The 15649-nt window shown below is 41.1% G+C and overlaps 1 protein-coding gene and 1 pseudogene across 10 annotated transcripts in view; one reads left to right on the forward strand and one right to left on the reverse strand.

Moving 5' to 3' along the window:
* The window catches only part of Marchf1 (membrane associated ring-CH-type finger 1), an 858714-nt gene that overhangs the window by 101886 nt on the left and 741179 nt on the right, over positions 1-15649 (reverse strand). The window lies entirely within an intron of this gene.
* Positions 12164-12641, forward strand: LOC103693923 (60S ribosomal protein L22-like 1 pseudogene; annotated as a pseudogene).

Raw genomic sequence — 15649 nt, forward strand, 5'->3', positions numbered from 1 at the left:
GAAGCAAGGAGTTCCACAAGAAGTCCAAGCTATACCATTGTAACACATATGAAGAGGGTCTAGGTTAGTCACAGGCAGGTCCCCCAGTTGTTGGTTCAGTTTCTGTGAACCCCTATGAGCCCTGCTTAGTTGATTCTGTGGGCCAAGGTCTCCTGGTGTCCTCAACCCCTCTGTCTTCTGCAGTCCTTCCTTTGCCCTCTTCTACCTAATGTTTGCCTCAGGCTCCCTGCATCTATTTCCACCCATTGCTGGATGAAGCACCTCAGATGATAATTGGGCTAAGCGGCAATCCAAAGACATATTTCCACAAGAATATTCACTTTAGATATTTGTAAAAGGTAACCCAAATGTTTAATTATTTACTATAACATATACAAACTTATAAGTAGGATTAGGTATACTATACATATACACATATAGACCAATATTTTAACATTAATTTAAATTTGTTTTCACTTGAAGTTTTTCTCTTTTAGATTTATTGTATGTTGCACTATGTTGCATAAGGATACAATTATACAATGTATGCTGGGCATATTCTACCCCATATCACTCTACCATACACACACTCTTTTTCAATAAAAATTTTGGGAGAAGGATTACCTTTCAAAATTGTAAATAGTGTGATCCTGCTTGTGTAAATTATATTTTTTTAGTGTGTATACACAAAGTCACATGAAAAGTCTGGAGGTAGAGAGCTGGCTGTTGGTAGTGACCATTTCTGGGTGGGAGAGTTATGGAAGTCATACATATGTGTTTCATATATATATAATCATATATATTATGTATTATATATGTAACCACATATTATATATATGTATATATAGAGTTTCTATAACAACATAGCTAATCTTAATAACAAAATAGTTTTCTATTACATTGATAATGATTTGTAGATTCTCTCTAATATTAAAGTGATTATCATTGCTTATTCAACACACTAGTCAACTATGCCCCTCTTCTCTTAAATTGAGTCATTACACTAAATGGAGTTAAGACGATGACATAAATTCATTGATCTCATAACTATTTTGTAGAGAACCCAATGTTGTAATGAGACATTGATCTCCAGATGTCATTATTCCTTATTCCTAGAAAGCATTTATTCCTCGGAAGCCATGCTTGTCCTGACTAATGCCTTTCTTCTCTAGAAGAGGATATATAGAAGCCACAGGCCCATGACTCTCAACCCTGGCTAAAATAAATTGGAATTTCTGGGCAAACTTTTAGCAATACTGTGCCTAGATATGATCTGAAATCTTCTAACAATGAGATCCCAGCACAGGCACAGAGGTCAGTATTCTTAAAGGTTTGCCCCAGTGACTATATGACACATCCACCGACTGTGGCTGGAGAAACACTGTCTGACTCTAAATTTCTTAAAAGATACATTTTTAAAAAATTTTATTTTTCTTGGATATTTTATGTATTTACATTTCAAATGTTATCCCCTTTCCCCCCCTCTCCCATAACTCCTTCCCCTGCATATATGAGGATGCTCCCACTCCCACCCACCCACTCAACAACCTGGCATTACTTTACACTGGGGAAATGAATCTTCACAGGACCAAGAGTTTTTCTGCCTATTGATGCTGGGCAATGCTATCCTCTGCTACATATGTGGCTGAAGCCATGGGTCTCTCCATGTGTACTCATTGGTTGACAGTTTAGTTCCTGGGAACTCTGGTGGAGTCTGGTTGATTAATATTGTTGTTCTTCATATGGGGTTGCAAAACCCTTCAGTTCCTTCAGTCTTTTCTCTAACTCCTCCTCTGGGGTGCTCTTGTTCAGTCCAATGGTTAGTTGCAAGCATCTTCTTCTGTATCAGTAAGGCTCTGGAAGAGCCTCTCAGGAGACACCCATATCTGGCTTCTGTCAGCAAGCTCTTCTTGGCACCAGTAATAGTGACTGGGTTTGGTGGCAGCATATGGGAGGGATCCCCAGATGGGTCAGTCTCTGGATGACCTCTTCAGTCCCTACTCCATTCTTTGTCCCTGTATTTCCTTCTGTGAGTATTTTGTTCTCCCTTCTAAGAAGGAATAAAGCATCCACATTTTATTCTTTCTTCTTGAGCTTCATATGATCTGTGATTTTTTTCTTAGGTATTCCAAGCTTTTAGGCTAATATCCACTTATCAATGAGTGCATATCATGTGTGTTCTTTCGTGACTAGGTTACATCACTCAGGATGACATTTTCTAGTTCCATCAATTTGCCTAAAAATTTCATGTAGTCAGAGTTTTTAATAGCTGAATAGTACTCCATTGTGTAAATGTACCACATTTTCTGTATCTATTCCTCTGTTGAAAGAAACATCTGGGTTTCTTTCCAGCTTCTGGTTATTATAAATAAGGCTGCTATGAACATAGTGGAGCATGTGTTCTTGTTATATGTTGGAGCATCTTTTGGGTGTTTACCCAGGAGTGGTATAGTTGGGTCCTCAGGCAGTACTATGTCCAATTTCCTAAAGAAGTGCCAGGCTGATTTCCAGAGTGGTTGTACCAGCTTGCAATCCTACCAGCAACGGAGAAGTGTTCCTATTTCTCCACATCCTCACTAGCATCTACTGTTACCTGTGTTTTTAAGCTTAGACATTCTGACCGGTTTGAGTTGTTCTCAAAGGGTTGTTTTGATTTGCATTTCCCTGTGACTAAGGAGGTTGAACATTTCTTTAGGTGCTTCTCAGCCTACTATTTCTCAGTTGAGAATTCTTTGCTCAGCTCTGTACCACATTTTTTATTGTTTTTTTTATTTATTTACATTTCTAATGTTATCACCTTTCCCGGTTTCCCATCCATAAACCCCTTATTCAATTTCCCCCTCCCCTTTGTTCTATGAGAGTGTTCGCCCACCCATCCACCCACTCCTTCCTGCCTCTCCGCCCTGACATTCCCCTACACTGGGGGAAAGGGGGAAGTCCAGCCTTGGCAGGACCAAGGGCTTCTCCTCCCATTGTTACTCAATAAGACCATCCTTTGCTACATATACTGCTGGAATCATGGGTCTGTCCATGTGTACTCTTTGGATGGTGGTTTAGTCCCTGGGAGCTCTGGTTGGTTGGTATTGTTGTTCTTTTTTTATTTTTTTTTATTAACTTGAGTATTTCTTATATACATTTCAAGTGTTATTCCCTTTCCCGGTTTCTGGGCAAACATCCCCCTCCCCCCTCCCCTTCCTTATGGGTGTTCCCCTCCCAACCCTCCCCCCATTGCCGCCCTCCCCCCATAGTCTAGTTCACTGGGGGTTCAGTCTTAGCAGGACCCAGGGCTTCCCCTTCCACTGGTGCTCTTACTAGGATATCCATTGCTACCTATGGGGTCAGAGTCAAGGGTCAGTCCATGTATAGTATTTAGGTAGTGGCTTAGTCCCTGGAAGCTCTGGTTGCTTGACATTGTTGTACTTTTGGGGTCTCGAGCCCCTTCAAGCTCTTCCAGTTCTTTCTCTGATTCCTTCAACGGGGGACCTATTCTCAGTTCAGTGGTTTGCTGCTGGCATTTGCCTCTGTATTTGCTGTATTCTGGCTGTGTCTCTCAGGAGCGATCTACATCCGGCTCCTGTCGGTCTGCACTTCTTTGCTTCATCCATCTTGTCTAATTGGGTGGCTGTATATGTATGGGCCACATGTGGGGCAGGCTCTGAATGGGTGTTCCTTCAGTCTCTGTTTTAATCTTTGCCTCTCCCTTCCCTGACAAGGGTATTCTTTTTCCTCATTTAAAGAAGGAGTGAAGCATTCACATTTTGATCATCCGTCTTGAGTTTCGTTTGTTCTAGGGATCTAGGGTAATTCAAGCATTTGGGCTAATAGCCACTTATCAATGAGTGCATACCATGTATGTCTTTCTGTGATTGGGTTAGCTCACTCAGGATGATATTTTCCAGTTCCAACCATTTGCCTACGAATTTCATAAACTCGTTTTTGATAGCTGAGTAATATTCCATTGTGTAGATGTACCACATTTTCTGTATCCATTCCTCTGTTGAAGGGCATCTGGGTTCTTTCCATTTTCTGGCTATTATAAATAAGGCTGCGATGAACATAGTGGAGCACGTGTCTCTTTTATATGTTGAGGCATCTTTTGGGTATATGCCCAAGAGAGGTATAGCTGGATCCTCAGGCAGTTCAATGTCCAATTTTCTGAGGATTCTCCAGACTGATTTCCAGAATGGTTTTACCAGTCTGCAATCCCACCAACAATGGAGGAGTGTTCCTCTTTCTCCACATCCTCGCCAGCATCTGCTGTCACTTGAGTTTTTGATCTTAGCCATTCTCACTGGTGTGAGGTGAAATCTCAGGGTTGTTTTGATTTGCATTTCCCTTATGACTAAAGATGTTGAACATTTCTTTAGGTGTTTCTCAGCCATTCGGCATTCCTCAGCTGTGAATTCTTTGTTTAGCTCTGAACCCCAACTTTTAATAGGGTTATTTGTTTCCCTGCGGTCTAACTTCTTGAGTTCTTTGTATATTTTGGATATAAGGCCTCTATCTGTTGTAGGATTGGTAAAGATCTTTTCCCAATCTGTTGGTTGCCGTTTTGTCCTAACCACAGTGTCCTTTGCCTTACAGAAGCTTTGCAGTTTTATGAGATCCCATTTGTCGATTCTTGATCTTAGAGCATAAGCCATTGGTGTTTTGTTCAGGAAATTTTTTCCAGTGCCCATGTGTTCCAGATGCTTCCCTAGTTTTTCTTCTATTAGTTTGAGTGTGTCTGGTTTGATGTGGAGGTCCTTGATCCACTTGGACTTAAGCTTTGTACAGGGTGATAAGCATGGATCGATCTGCATTCTTCTACATGTTGCCCTCCAGTTGAACCAGCACCATTTGCTGAAAATGCTTTCTTTTTTCCATTGGATGGTTTTGGCTCCTTTGTCAAAAATCAAGTGACCATAGGTGTGTGGGTTCATTTCTGGGTCTTCAATTGTATTCCATTGGTCTATCTGTCTGTCTCTGTACCAATACCATGCAGTTTTTATCACTATTGCTCTGTAATACTGCTTGAGTTCAGGGATAGTGATTCCCCCTGAAGTCCTTTTATTGTTGAGGATAGCTTTAGCTATCCTGGGTTTTTTGTTATTCCAGATGAATTTGCAAATTGTTCTGTCTATCTCTTTGAAGAATTGGATTGGTATTTTGATGGGGATTGCATTGAATTTGTACATTGCTTTTGGTAAAATGGCCATTTTTACTAAATTAATCCTGCCAATCCATGAGCATGGGAGATCTTTCCATCTTCTGAGGTCTTCAATTTCTTTCCTCAGTGTCTTGAAGTTCTTATTGTACAGATCTTTTACTTGCTTGGTTAAAGTCACACCGAGGTACTTTATATTATTTGGGTCTATTATGAAGGGTGTCGTTTCCCTAATTTCTTTCTCGGCTTGTTTCTCTTTTGTATAGAGGAAGGCAACTGATTTATTTGAGTTAATTTTATACCCAGCCACTTTGCTGAAGTTGTTTATCAGCTTTAGTAGTTCTCTGGTGGAACTTTTGGGATCACTTAAATACACTATCATATCATCTGCAAATAGTGATATTTTGACCTCTTCTTTTCCGATCTGTATCCCCTTGATCTCCTTTTGTTCTCTGATTGCTCTGGCTAGAACTTCAAGAACTATATTGAATAAGTAGGGAGAGAGTGGGCAGCTTTGTCTAGTCCCTGATTTTAGTGGGATTGCTTCAAGTTTCTCTCCATTTAGTTTAATGTTAGCAACTGGTTTGCTGTATATGGCTTTTACTATGTTTAGGTATGGGCCTTGAATTCCTATTCTTTCCACGACTTTTATCTTGAAGGGGTGTTGAATTTTGTCAAATGCTTTCTCAGCATCTAATGAAATGATCATGTGGTTCTGTTCTTTCAGTTTGTTTATATAATGGATCACGTTGATGGTTTTCCGTATATTAAACCATCCCTGCATGCCTGGGATGAAGCCTACTTGATCATGGTGGATGATTGTTTTGATGTGCTCTTGAATTCGGTTTGCCAGAATTTTATTGAGTATTTTTGCGTCGATATTCATAAGGGAAATTGGTCTGAAGTTCTCTTTCTTTGTTGTGTCTTTGTGTGGTTAAGGTATAAGAGTAATTGTGGCTTCGTAGGAGGAATTCGGTAGTGCTCCACCTGTTTCAATTTTGTGGAATAGTTTGGATAATATTGGTATGAGGTCTTCTATGAAGGTTTGATAGAATTCTGCACTAAACCCGTCTGGACCTGGGCTCTTTTTGGTTGGGAGACCTTTAATGACTGCTTCTATTTCCTTAGGAGTTATGGGGTTGTTTAACTGGTTTATCTGTTCCTGATTTAACTTCGATACCTGGTATCTGTCTAGGAAATTGTCCATTTCCTGAAGATTTTCAAGTTTTGTTGAATATAGGTTTTTATAGTAAGATCTGATGATTTTTTGAATTTCCTCTGAATCTGTAGCTATGTCTCCCTTTTCATTTCTGATTTTGTTAATTTGGACGCACTCTCTGTGTCCTCTCGTTAGTCTGGCTAAGGGTTTATCTATCTTGTTGATTTTCTCAAAGAACCAACTTTTGGTTCTTTTGATTCTTTCTATGGTCCTTTTTGTTTCTACTTGGTTGATTTCAGCTCTGAGTTTGATTATTTCCTGCCTTCTACTCCTCCTGGGTGTATTTGCTTCTTTTTGTTCTAGAGCTTTTAGGTGTGCTGTCAAGCTGCTGACATATGCTCTTTCCTGTTTCTTTTTGCAGGCACTCAGCGCTATGAGTTTTCCTCTTAGCACAGCTTTCATTGTGTCCCATAAGTTTGGGTATGTTGTATCTTCATTTTCATTAAATTCTAAAAAGTTTTTAATTTCTTTCTTTATTTCTTCCTTGACCAGGTTATCATTGAGTAGAGCATTGTTCAATTTCCACGTATATGTGGGCATTCTTCCCTTATTGTTATTGAAGACCAGTTTTAGGCCGTGGTGGTCCGATAGCACGCATGGGATTATTTCTATCTTTCTGTACCTGTTGAGGCCCGTTTTTTGACCAATTATATGGTCAATTTTGGAGAAAGTCCCATGAGGAGCTGAGAAGAACGTATATCCTTTTGCTTTAGGATAGAATGTTCTATAAATATCCGTTAAGTCCATTTGGCTCATGACTTCTCTTAGTCTGTCGACATCACTGTTTAATTTCTGTTTCCATGATCTGTCCATTGATGAGAGTGGTGTGTTGAAATCTCCCACTATTATTGTGTGAGGTGCAATGTGTGTTTTGAGCTTTAGTAAGGTTTCTTTTACGTATGTAGGTGCCCTTGTATTTGGGGCATAGATATTTAGGATTGAGAGTTCATCTTGGTGGATTTTTCCTTTGATGAATATGAAGTGTCCTTCCTTATCTTTTTTGATGACTTTTAGTTGGAAATTGATTTTATTTGATATTAGAATGGCTACTCCAGCTTGCTTCTTCTGACCATTTGCTTGGAAAGTTGTTTTCCAGCCTTTCATTCTGAGGTAGTGTCTGTCTTTGTCTCTGAGGTGTGTTTCCTGTAGGCAGCAGAATGCAGGGTCCTCGTTGCGTATCCAGTTTGTTAATCTATGTCTTTTTATTGGGGAGTTGAGGCCATTGATATTGAGAGATATTAAGGAATAGTGATTATTGCTTCCCGTTATATTCCTTTGGATGTGAGGTTATGTTTGTGTGCTTTCATTCTCTTTGTTTTGTTGCCAAGATGATTAGTTTCTTGCTTCTTCTAGGGTATAGCTTGCCTCCTTATGTTGGGTTTACCATTTATTATCCTTTGTAGTGCTGGATTTGTAGAAAGATATTGTGTAAATTTGATTTTGTCATGGAATATCTTGGTTTCTCCATCAATGTTAATTGAGAGTTTTGCTGGATACAGTACCCTGGGCTGGCATTTGTGTTCTCTTAGGGTCTGTATGACATCAGTCCAGGATCTTCTGGCCTTCATAGTTTCTGGCGAGAAGTCTGGTGTGATTCTGATCGGTCTCCCTTTATATGTTACTTGACCTTTTTCCCTTACTGCTTTTAATATTCTTTCTTTATTTTGTGCGTTTGGTGTTTTGACAATTATGTGACGGGAGGTGTTTCTTTTCTGGTCCAATCTATTTGGAGTTCTGTAGGCTTCTTGTATGTCTATGGGTATCTCTTTTTTTAGGTTAGGGAAGTTTTCTTCTATGATTTTGTTGAAGATATTTACTGGTCCTTTGAGCTGGGAGTCTTCACTCTCTTCTATACCTATTATCCTTAGGTTTGATCTTCTCATTGACTCCTGGATTTCCTGTATGTTTTGGACCAGTAGCTTTTTCCGCTTTACATTATCTTTGACAGTTGAGTCAATGATTTCTATGGAATCTTCTGCTCCTGAGATTCTCTCTTCCATCTCTTGTATTCTGTTGGTGAAGCTTGTATCTACAGCTCCTTGTCTCTTCTTTTGTTTTTCTATATCCAGGGTTGTTTCCATGTGTTCTTTCTTGATTGCTTCTATTTCCATTTTTAATTCCTTCAACTGTTTGATTGTGTTTTCCTGGAATTCTTTCAGGGATTTTTGTGTCTCCTCTCTATGGGCTTCTACTCGTTTATTTATGTTTTCCTGGAATTCTTTCAGGGATTTTTGCGATTCTTTCAGGCATTTTTGCGATTCCTCTCTGTAGGCTTCTACTTGTTCTCTAAGGGAGTTCTTCACGTCTTTCTTGAAGTCCTCCAGCATCATGATCAAAAATGATTTTGAAACTAGATCTTGCTTTTCTGGTGTGTTTGGATATTCCATGTTTGTTTTGATGGGAGAATTGGGCTCCGATGGTGCTATGTAGTCTTGGTTTCTGTTGCTTGGGTTCCTGCGCTTGCCTCTCGCCATCAGATTATCTCTAGTGTTACTTTGTTCTGCTATTTCTGACAGTGGCTAGACTGTCCTATAAGCCTGTGTGTCAGGAGTGCTGTAGACCTGTTTTCCTCTCTTTCAGTCAGTTATGGGGACAGAGTGTTCTGCTTTCGGGCGTGTAGTTTTTCCTCTCTACAGGTCTTCAGCTGTTCCTGTGGGCCTGTGTCTTGAGTTCACCAGGCAGCTTTCTTGCAGCAGAAAAGTTGGTCTTACCTGTGGTCCCGAGGCTCAAGTTCGCTCGTGGGGTGCTGCCCACGGGCTCTCTGCAGTGGCAGCAACCAGGAAGACTTGTGCCGCCGTTTCCGGGAGCTTCAGCGCACCAGGGTTCCAGATGGTCTTTGGCTTTTTCCTCTGGCGTCTGAGATGTGTGTGCAGAGAGCAGTCTCTTCTGGTTTCCCAGGCTTGTCTGCCTCTCTGAAGGTTCAGCTCTCCCTCCCATGGGATTTGGGTGCAGAGAACTGTTTATCTGGTCCGTTTCCTTCGGTTCCGGCGGTGTCTCAGGCACAGGGGTCCTGCCGCTCCTGGGCCCTCCCCCACGGGAGCCCAGAGGCCTTATACAGTTTCCTCTTGGGCCAGGGATGTGGGAAGGGGTGAGCAGTGTTGGTGGTCTCTTCTGCTCTGCAGCCTCAGGAGTGCCCACCTGACCAGGCGGTTGGTTCTCTCTCTCACAGGGTCTGGGGGCAGAGATCTGCTGCGGGCCGGGATCCGCAGGTGTGGGACTTCCGGTAAACACAGAACGTGCCCGGTCCTAGAGGAATTCTGCCTCCGTGTGTCCCAAGCTCACCAGGCAGCTTTCTTGCAGCAGAAAAGTTGGTCTTACCTGTGGTCCCGGGGCTCAAGTTCGCTCGTGGGGTGCTGCCCACTGGCTCTCTGCAGGGGCAGCAACCAGGAAGATCTGTGCTGCCGTTTCCGGGAGCTTCAGTGCACCAGGGTTCCAGATGGTCTTTGGCTTTTTCCTCTGGCGTCTGAGATGTGTGTGCAGAGAGCAGTCTCTTCTGGTTTCCCAGGCTTGTCTGCCTCTCTGAAGGTTCAGCTCTCCCTCCCACGGGATTTGGGTGCAGAGAACTGTTTATCCGGTCTGTTTCCTTCAGGTTCTGGTGGTGTCTCAGGCACAGGGGTCCTGCCGCTCCTGGGCCCTCCCCCACGGGAGCCCAGAGGCCTTATACAGTTTCCTCTTGGGCCAGGGATGTGGGCAGGGGTGAGCAGTGTTGGTGGTCTCTTCCGCTCTGCAGCCTCAGGAGTGCCCACCTGACCAGGCGGTTGGGTCTCTCTCTCACAGGGTCTGGGGGCAGAGAGCTGCTGCGGGCCGGCAGTATTGTTGTTCTTATGGGGTTGCAAGCCCCTTCAGCTCCTTCAATCCTTTCTCTAACTCCTCCAATGGGGATACCATTCTCAGTTCAATAGTTGGATGCTAGCATTTCTCTGTATTTGTCATGCTCTGGCAGAGCCTCTCAGGAGACAGCTTTATCAGACTCCTGTCAGCATGCCCATTTGGCATCAGCAATATTTTCTGTGTTTGGTGGCTGTATGTATATGGGCTGGATCCCCAAGTGGGGCAGTCTCTGAATGGCCTTTCCTTCAGTCTCCAAACTTTATCTCCCTATCTCCTACTATGTATATTTTTGTTCCCCCTTCTAAGAAGGACTGAAGCATCCACACTTCAGTCATCCTTCTTCTTGAGCTTCACGTGGTCTGTGGATTTTATCTTGGGTAATCTTAGCTTTTGGGCTAATATCCACTTATCAGTGAGTTCATACTATGTGTGTTCTTTTTGATTGAGTTACCACACTCAGGATTATGTTTTCTAGTTCCATCCATTTGCCAAAGAATTTCATGAAGTAAAAGTAAATTAAGCTGAGTCGTACTCCATTATGCAAACATGCCACATTTTCTGCATCTGTTCCTCTGTTGAAGAATATTTGGGTTCCTTCCAGCTTCTGGCTATTATAAATAAGGCTGCTATGAACATAGTGGAACATGTGCCCTTGTTATATGTTGGAGCATCTTTTGGGTATATAGCTGACTCCTCAGGTAGTACTATGTCCAATTTTCTGAGGAACCACCAGACTGATTTGTCCATTTCCTCCAGATTTTTTAGTTTTGTTGAATATAGGCTGTTGTGGTAGGATCTGATAACTTTTCTATTTCCTCAGTTTTGTTGTTATGTTTCCCTTTTCATTTCTGAGTCTGTTAATTTGGATACTGTCTCTCTGCTATCTGGTTAGTCTGGCTAAGGGTTTATCTATCTTGTTGATTTTCTCAAAGTACCAGCTCCTGTTTTTGTTGTCTTTGTATAGTTCTTTTTGTTTTTACTTGGTTGATTTCAGCTCTGAGTTTGATAATTTCCTGTTGTCTACTCTTCTTGGGTAAATTTGCTTCATTTTGCTCTAGAGCCTTTAGGTGTGTGGTCAAGCTGTTAGTGTATGCTCTATCAAGCTTCTCTTTGGAGGCACTCAGAGCTATGAGTTTTCCTCTTAGCACTGCTTTCATTGTATCTCATAAGTTTGGCTATGTTGTGCCTTCGTTTTCATTAAATTCTAAGAAATCTTTAGTTTCTTTCTTTATTCTTCCTTGACCAAATTGTCTTTGAATAGAGCATTATTCAGCTTCCATGTGCATGTGTTTTTTCTGTTGTTTTTATTGTTATTGAAAAACAGCCTTAGTTTATGGTGATCTGATAGAATGCATGGGATTATTTCAATTTACTCTAACCCATTGAGGCCTGTCTTGTGATCAGTTATATGGTAAATTTTTGAGAATGTACCATGAGGTAGAGAGAAGAAGGTATATTCTTCTGTTTTAGAATGAAATGTTCTATAGATGTCTGTTAAATCCATTTAGTTTCACTGTGTCTCTATTTAGTTTCTGTTTCTATGATCTGTCCATTGGTGAAAGTGGTGTGTTGAAGTCTCCTACCATTATTGTGTGCTGTGCAATGTGTGCTTTGAGCTTTAGTAAAGTTTATTTTATGAATGTGGGTGCCCTTGCATTTGGAGCATAGACATTCAGAATTGAGAGTTCCTCTTAGTAGATTTTTTCTTTGATGAGTATAAAGTGTCCTTCCTTATCTTTTTTGAAAACATTTGGTTGAAATTCAATTTTATTTGGTATTAGAATGACTAATCCAGCTTGTTTCTTGTGTCCATGTGCTTGGAAAAACTTTTCCCAGCCTTTTAATCTGAGGAAGTATCTGTCTTTGTCACTGAGGTGTGCTTTCTCTATGCAGCAAAATGCTGGGTCCTGTTTATGAATCAAGTCTGTTAGTCTATGTCTTTTTATTCCACTGTTAAGAGATATTAAGAAGTAGTGATTATGCTCTTCCCATGGCTGCTGCTCAACATGGCGCCACAGAAAGACAAGAAGCCAAAGAAGTCAACCTGGAGGTTTCATTTGGACCTTACTCATCCAGTAGAAGATGGAATTTTTGATTCTGGAAATTTTGAACAGTTTCTACGGGAGAAGGTTTAAGTCAATGGAAAAACTGGAAATCTTGGAAATGTTGTTCACATTGAACGCCTGAAGAATAAAATCACAGTTGTTTCTGAGAAACAATTCTCAAAAAGGTATTTGAAATATCTTACCAAGAAATACCTTAAGAAGAATAATCTCCATGATTGGCTTCGTGTGGTTGCATCTGACAAGGAGACTTACTGACTTCATTATTTCCAAATTAGTCAAGATGAAGATGGTTCAGAGTCTGAGGACTAATTAGCCTTTGCTTTTAATAATGGAAATATGCTAAAGAAACCTAAAATCAGACTTGTTGAGCAAATAAAAATCATTTTACTCTAAAAAAAAAGTAGTGATTATTTCCTGTTAATTTTGTTGTTAGAGGTGGAATTAAGTCTATGTGTCTCTCTTCTTTTGGGTTTGCTGCAAGAAGATTACTTTCTTGCTATTTCTTGGGTGTAATTTCCCTTGTTGTGTTGGAGTTTTCCATCTAGTATCCACTTTAGGGCTGGATTAGTGGACAGATATTGTGTAAGTTTGGCTTTGTCATGGAATATCTTAGTCTCTCCATCTATGGTAATGGAAAGTTTTTCTGGATATAGTAGCCTGGACTGGCATTTGTGTTCTCTTAGGGTCTGTATGGCATCTGTCCAGGATCTTCTAGTTTTCATAATCTCTGTTGAGAAGTCTGGTGTAATTCTGATAGGTTTGCCTTTATATGTTCCTTGACCTTGTTCATTTACTGTTTTTAAAATTCTGTCTTTGTTTTGTGCAGTTGGTGTTTTGACGATTATGTGATGGGAGGAATTTCTTTTCTGGTCCAATCTGTTTGGATCTGTAGATTTCTTGTATATTCATGGGCATCTCTTTCTTTAGGATAGCAAAATTTTCTTCTATAATTTTGTTGAACATATTTACTAGTCCTTTAAGTTGGGAATCTTTGCTCTCTTCAATGCCTATTATTCTTAGGTTTGGTCTTCTCATTGTGTCCTGGGTTTCCTTGATATTTTGGATTAGGAGCTCTTTGCTTCTTGAATTTTCTTTGACTATTGTGTTCATGTTTTCTATGGTATAGTCTGCCCCTGAGATTCTCTCTTCTATCTCTTGTATTCTGCTGGTGAAGTTTATGTCTATGACTCTTGATCTCTTTTCTAGGTTTTCTATCTCCAAGGTTGTCTCTCTTTGGGATTTCTTTATTGTTTGTATTTCAATTTTAGATCCTGATTGGTTTTGTTCAATTCCTTCACCTGTTTTGTTGTATTTTCCTATAATTCTTTATGGGATTTTTGTTTTTCCTCTTTTAGGGCTTCTACTTGTTTACCTGTGTTCTTCTGTATTTCTTTTAGTTATGTCCTTTTTAAAGTCCTCTACATCGTCATGAGATGTGATTTTAAATCCAATTCTTGATTTTCTGTTGGGTTGGAATATCCAGTATTTGCTTTGGTGGGAGAACTGGATTATGATGATGCCAAATAGCCTTGGTTTCTGTTGCTTAGGTTCTTGCATTTGCCTCTTGTCATCTGATAATCTCTGATGTTAGTTGGTCTTGCTATCTCTGACTGGAGATTGTCCCTCCTCTGGGTCTGTGAGCCTGTGAGCCTGTGATCTTAGGAGCGAGAGAATTCCTGGCAGACCATCTCTCTGCTGACAGGTTTTGGGTTTGAGACCTGGGTGGGCAGTCCCAGCTGTGGGTGCAGATGGAGACCAGAAGGGCCAGATAGGTTTTAATTTTTACCTAATACTCTAGTAGTCTAGTGAGATATTACTGAAAGCTTGATTTGTGCGTGTGTGTGTGTGTGAGAGAGAGAGAGAGAGAAAGAGAAAGAGAGAGAGAGAGAGAGAGAGAGAGAGAGAGAGAGAGAGAGAGAAGAAAGAGTAAAGTCTTTCTAAATTATTAAACCTCACCTTCATTTATTTAGAAAATATTTTGAAACTCCGTATGATTTTCTACAACTCTAGTGGAGGAGAAGGAAGATGTGATATGGGAACATTTTAGTGTAAGGCTTTAAGTTTACTGTGGCTGAAGTGCATGACAGAAGAACAGTGGAAAATGGTCTGTCATCCTTGTCTTCCCTTTATGTTGGTCATCCTGGACACTGTGTGCAGCAGGTGTAAGGCTGGGGCACTGTATATGGAAGACTCACCAGGCCATATTCAGAGAAAACTATGACTTGATCCTGAAGCCTAATCCTCCTCTTTGTGCTCTTGTCTGTCTATTCATCATTTCAGACATCCTGGGTAGTGAGAGGGGCAAGTCATAAGAACACATGGATCCAGCCATGTCTGATCCCAGGCCAAGAGCAAGGAAATCCACTTAGCCTATGCTCACTTATGTAAATAACCAGGGGTCACCATAACTAAAGTAATATGATTTTATCATAGGAACAGAGGAAAGTTACCTAGCCAAGAGGCCTGGTATTGCTGGTGAAAGGTAAAACCTAAAATCAGTTGGAAGCTGAACCTGGCTCATTTGTAAGTGGAAAGCAGGCCTCCAGTTCCCTACCCAGGAATACATAAGCATACAGTCTGTTAAAAATCTGGAGGCTGAAACTCTATCTAGAGGCTGCTACAAAATATTCATATAGCTGAAGGGGTATGGAAGAGATCTTAAGACACTGATCTTTATTAAGTTGAGAGGTGGCAGTGACTGAAGCTATTTATGTATTTATTTATTTACTAAAAAAAATCAGTTCTCTGCACCCAAATCCCATGGGAGGGAGAGCTAAACCTTCAGAGAGGCAGACACGCCTGGGAAACCAGAAGAGACTGCACTCTGCACACATTACTGATTCCAGAGGAAAACACCAAACGCCATCTGGAACCCTGGTGCACTGAAGCTCCCGGAAACGGCGGCGCAGATCTTCCTGGTTGCTGCCGCCGCAGAGAGCTCGCAGAGAGCCTTGGGACCACAGGTAAGGCCAACTTTTCTGCTGCAAGTGACCTGCCTGGTGAACTCAAGACACAGGCCCACAGGAACAGCTGAAGACCTGTAGAGAGGAAAAACTACACGCCCGAAAGCAGAACACTCTGTCCCCATAACTGGCTGAAAGAAAACAGGAAAACAGGTCTACAGCACTCCTGACACACAGGCTTATAGGACAGTCTAGCCACTGTCAGAAATAGCAGAACAAAGTAACACTAGAGATAATCTGATGGCGAGAGGCAAGCGCAGGAACCCAAGCAACAGAAACCAAGACTACATGGCACCATCGGAGCCCATTCTCCCATCAAAACAAACATGGAATATCCAAACACACCAGAAAAGAAAGATCTAGTTTCAAAATCATATTTGATCATGATGCTTCACGTCAAGAAAGATGTGAAGAACTCCCTTAGAGAACAAGTAGAAGCCTACAG

This window comes from Rattus norvegicus, chromosome 16 (genome assembly GCF_036323735.1).
Source record: "Rattus norvegicus strain BN/NHsdMcwi chromosome 16, GRCr8, whole genome shotgun sequence".
Taxonomy (NCBI): Eukaryota; Metazoa; Chordata; class Mammalia; order Rodentia; family Muridae; genus Rattus; species Rattus norvegicus.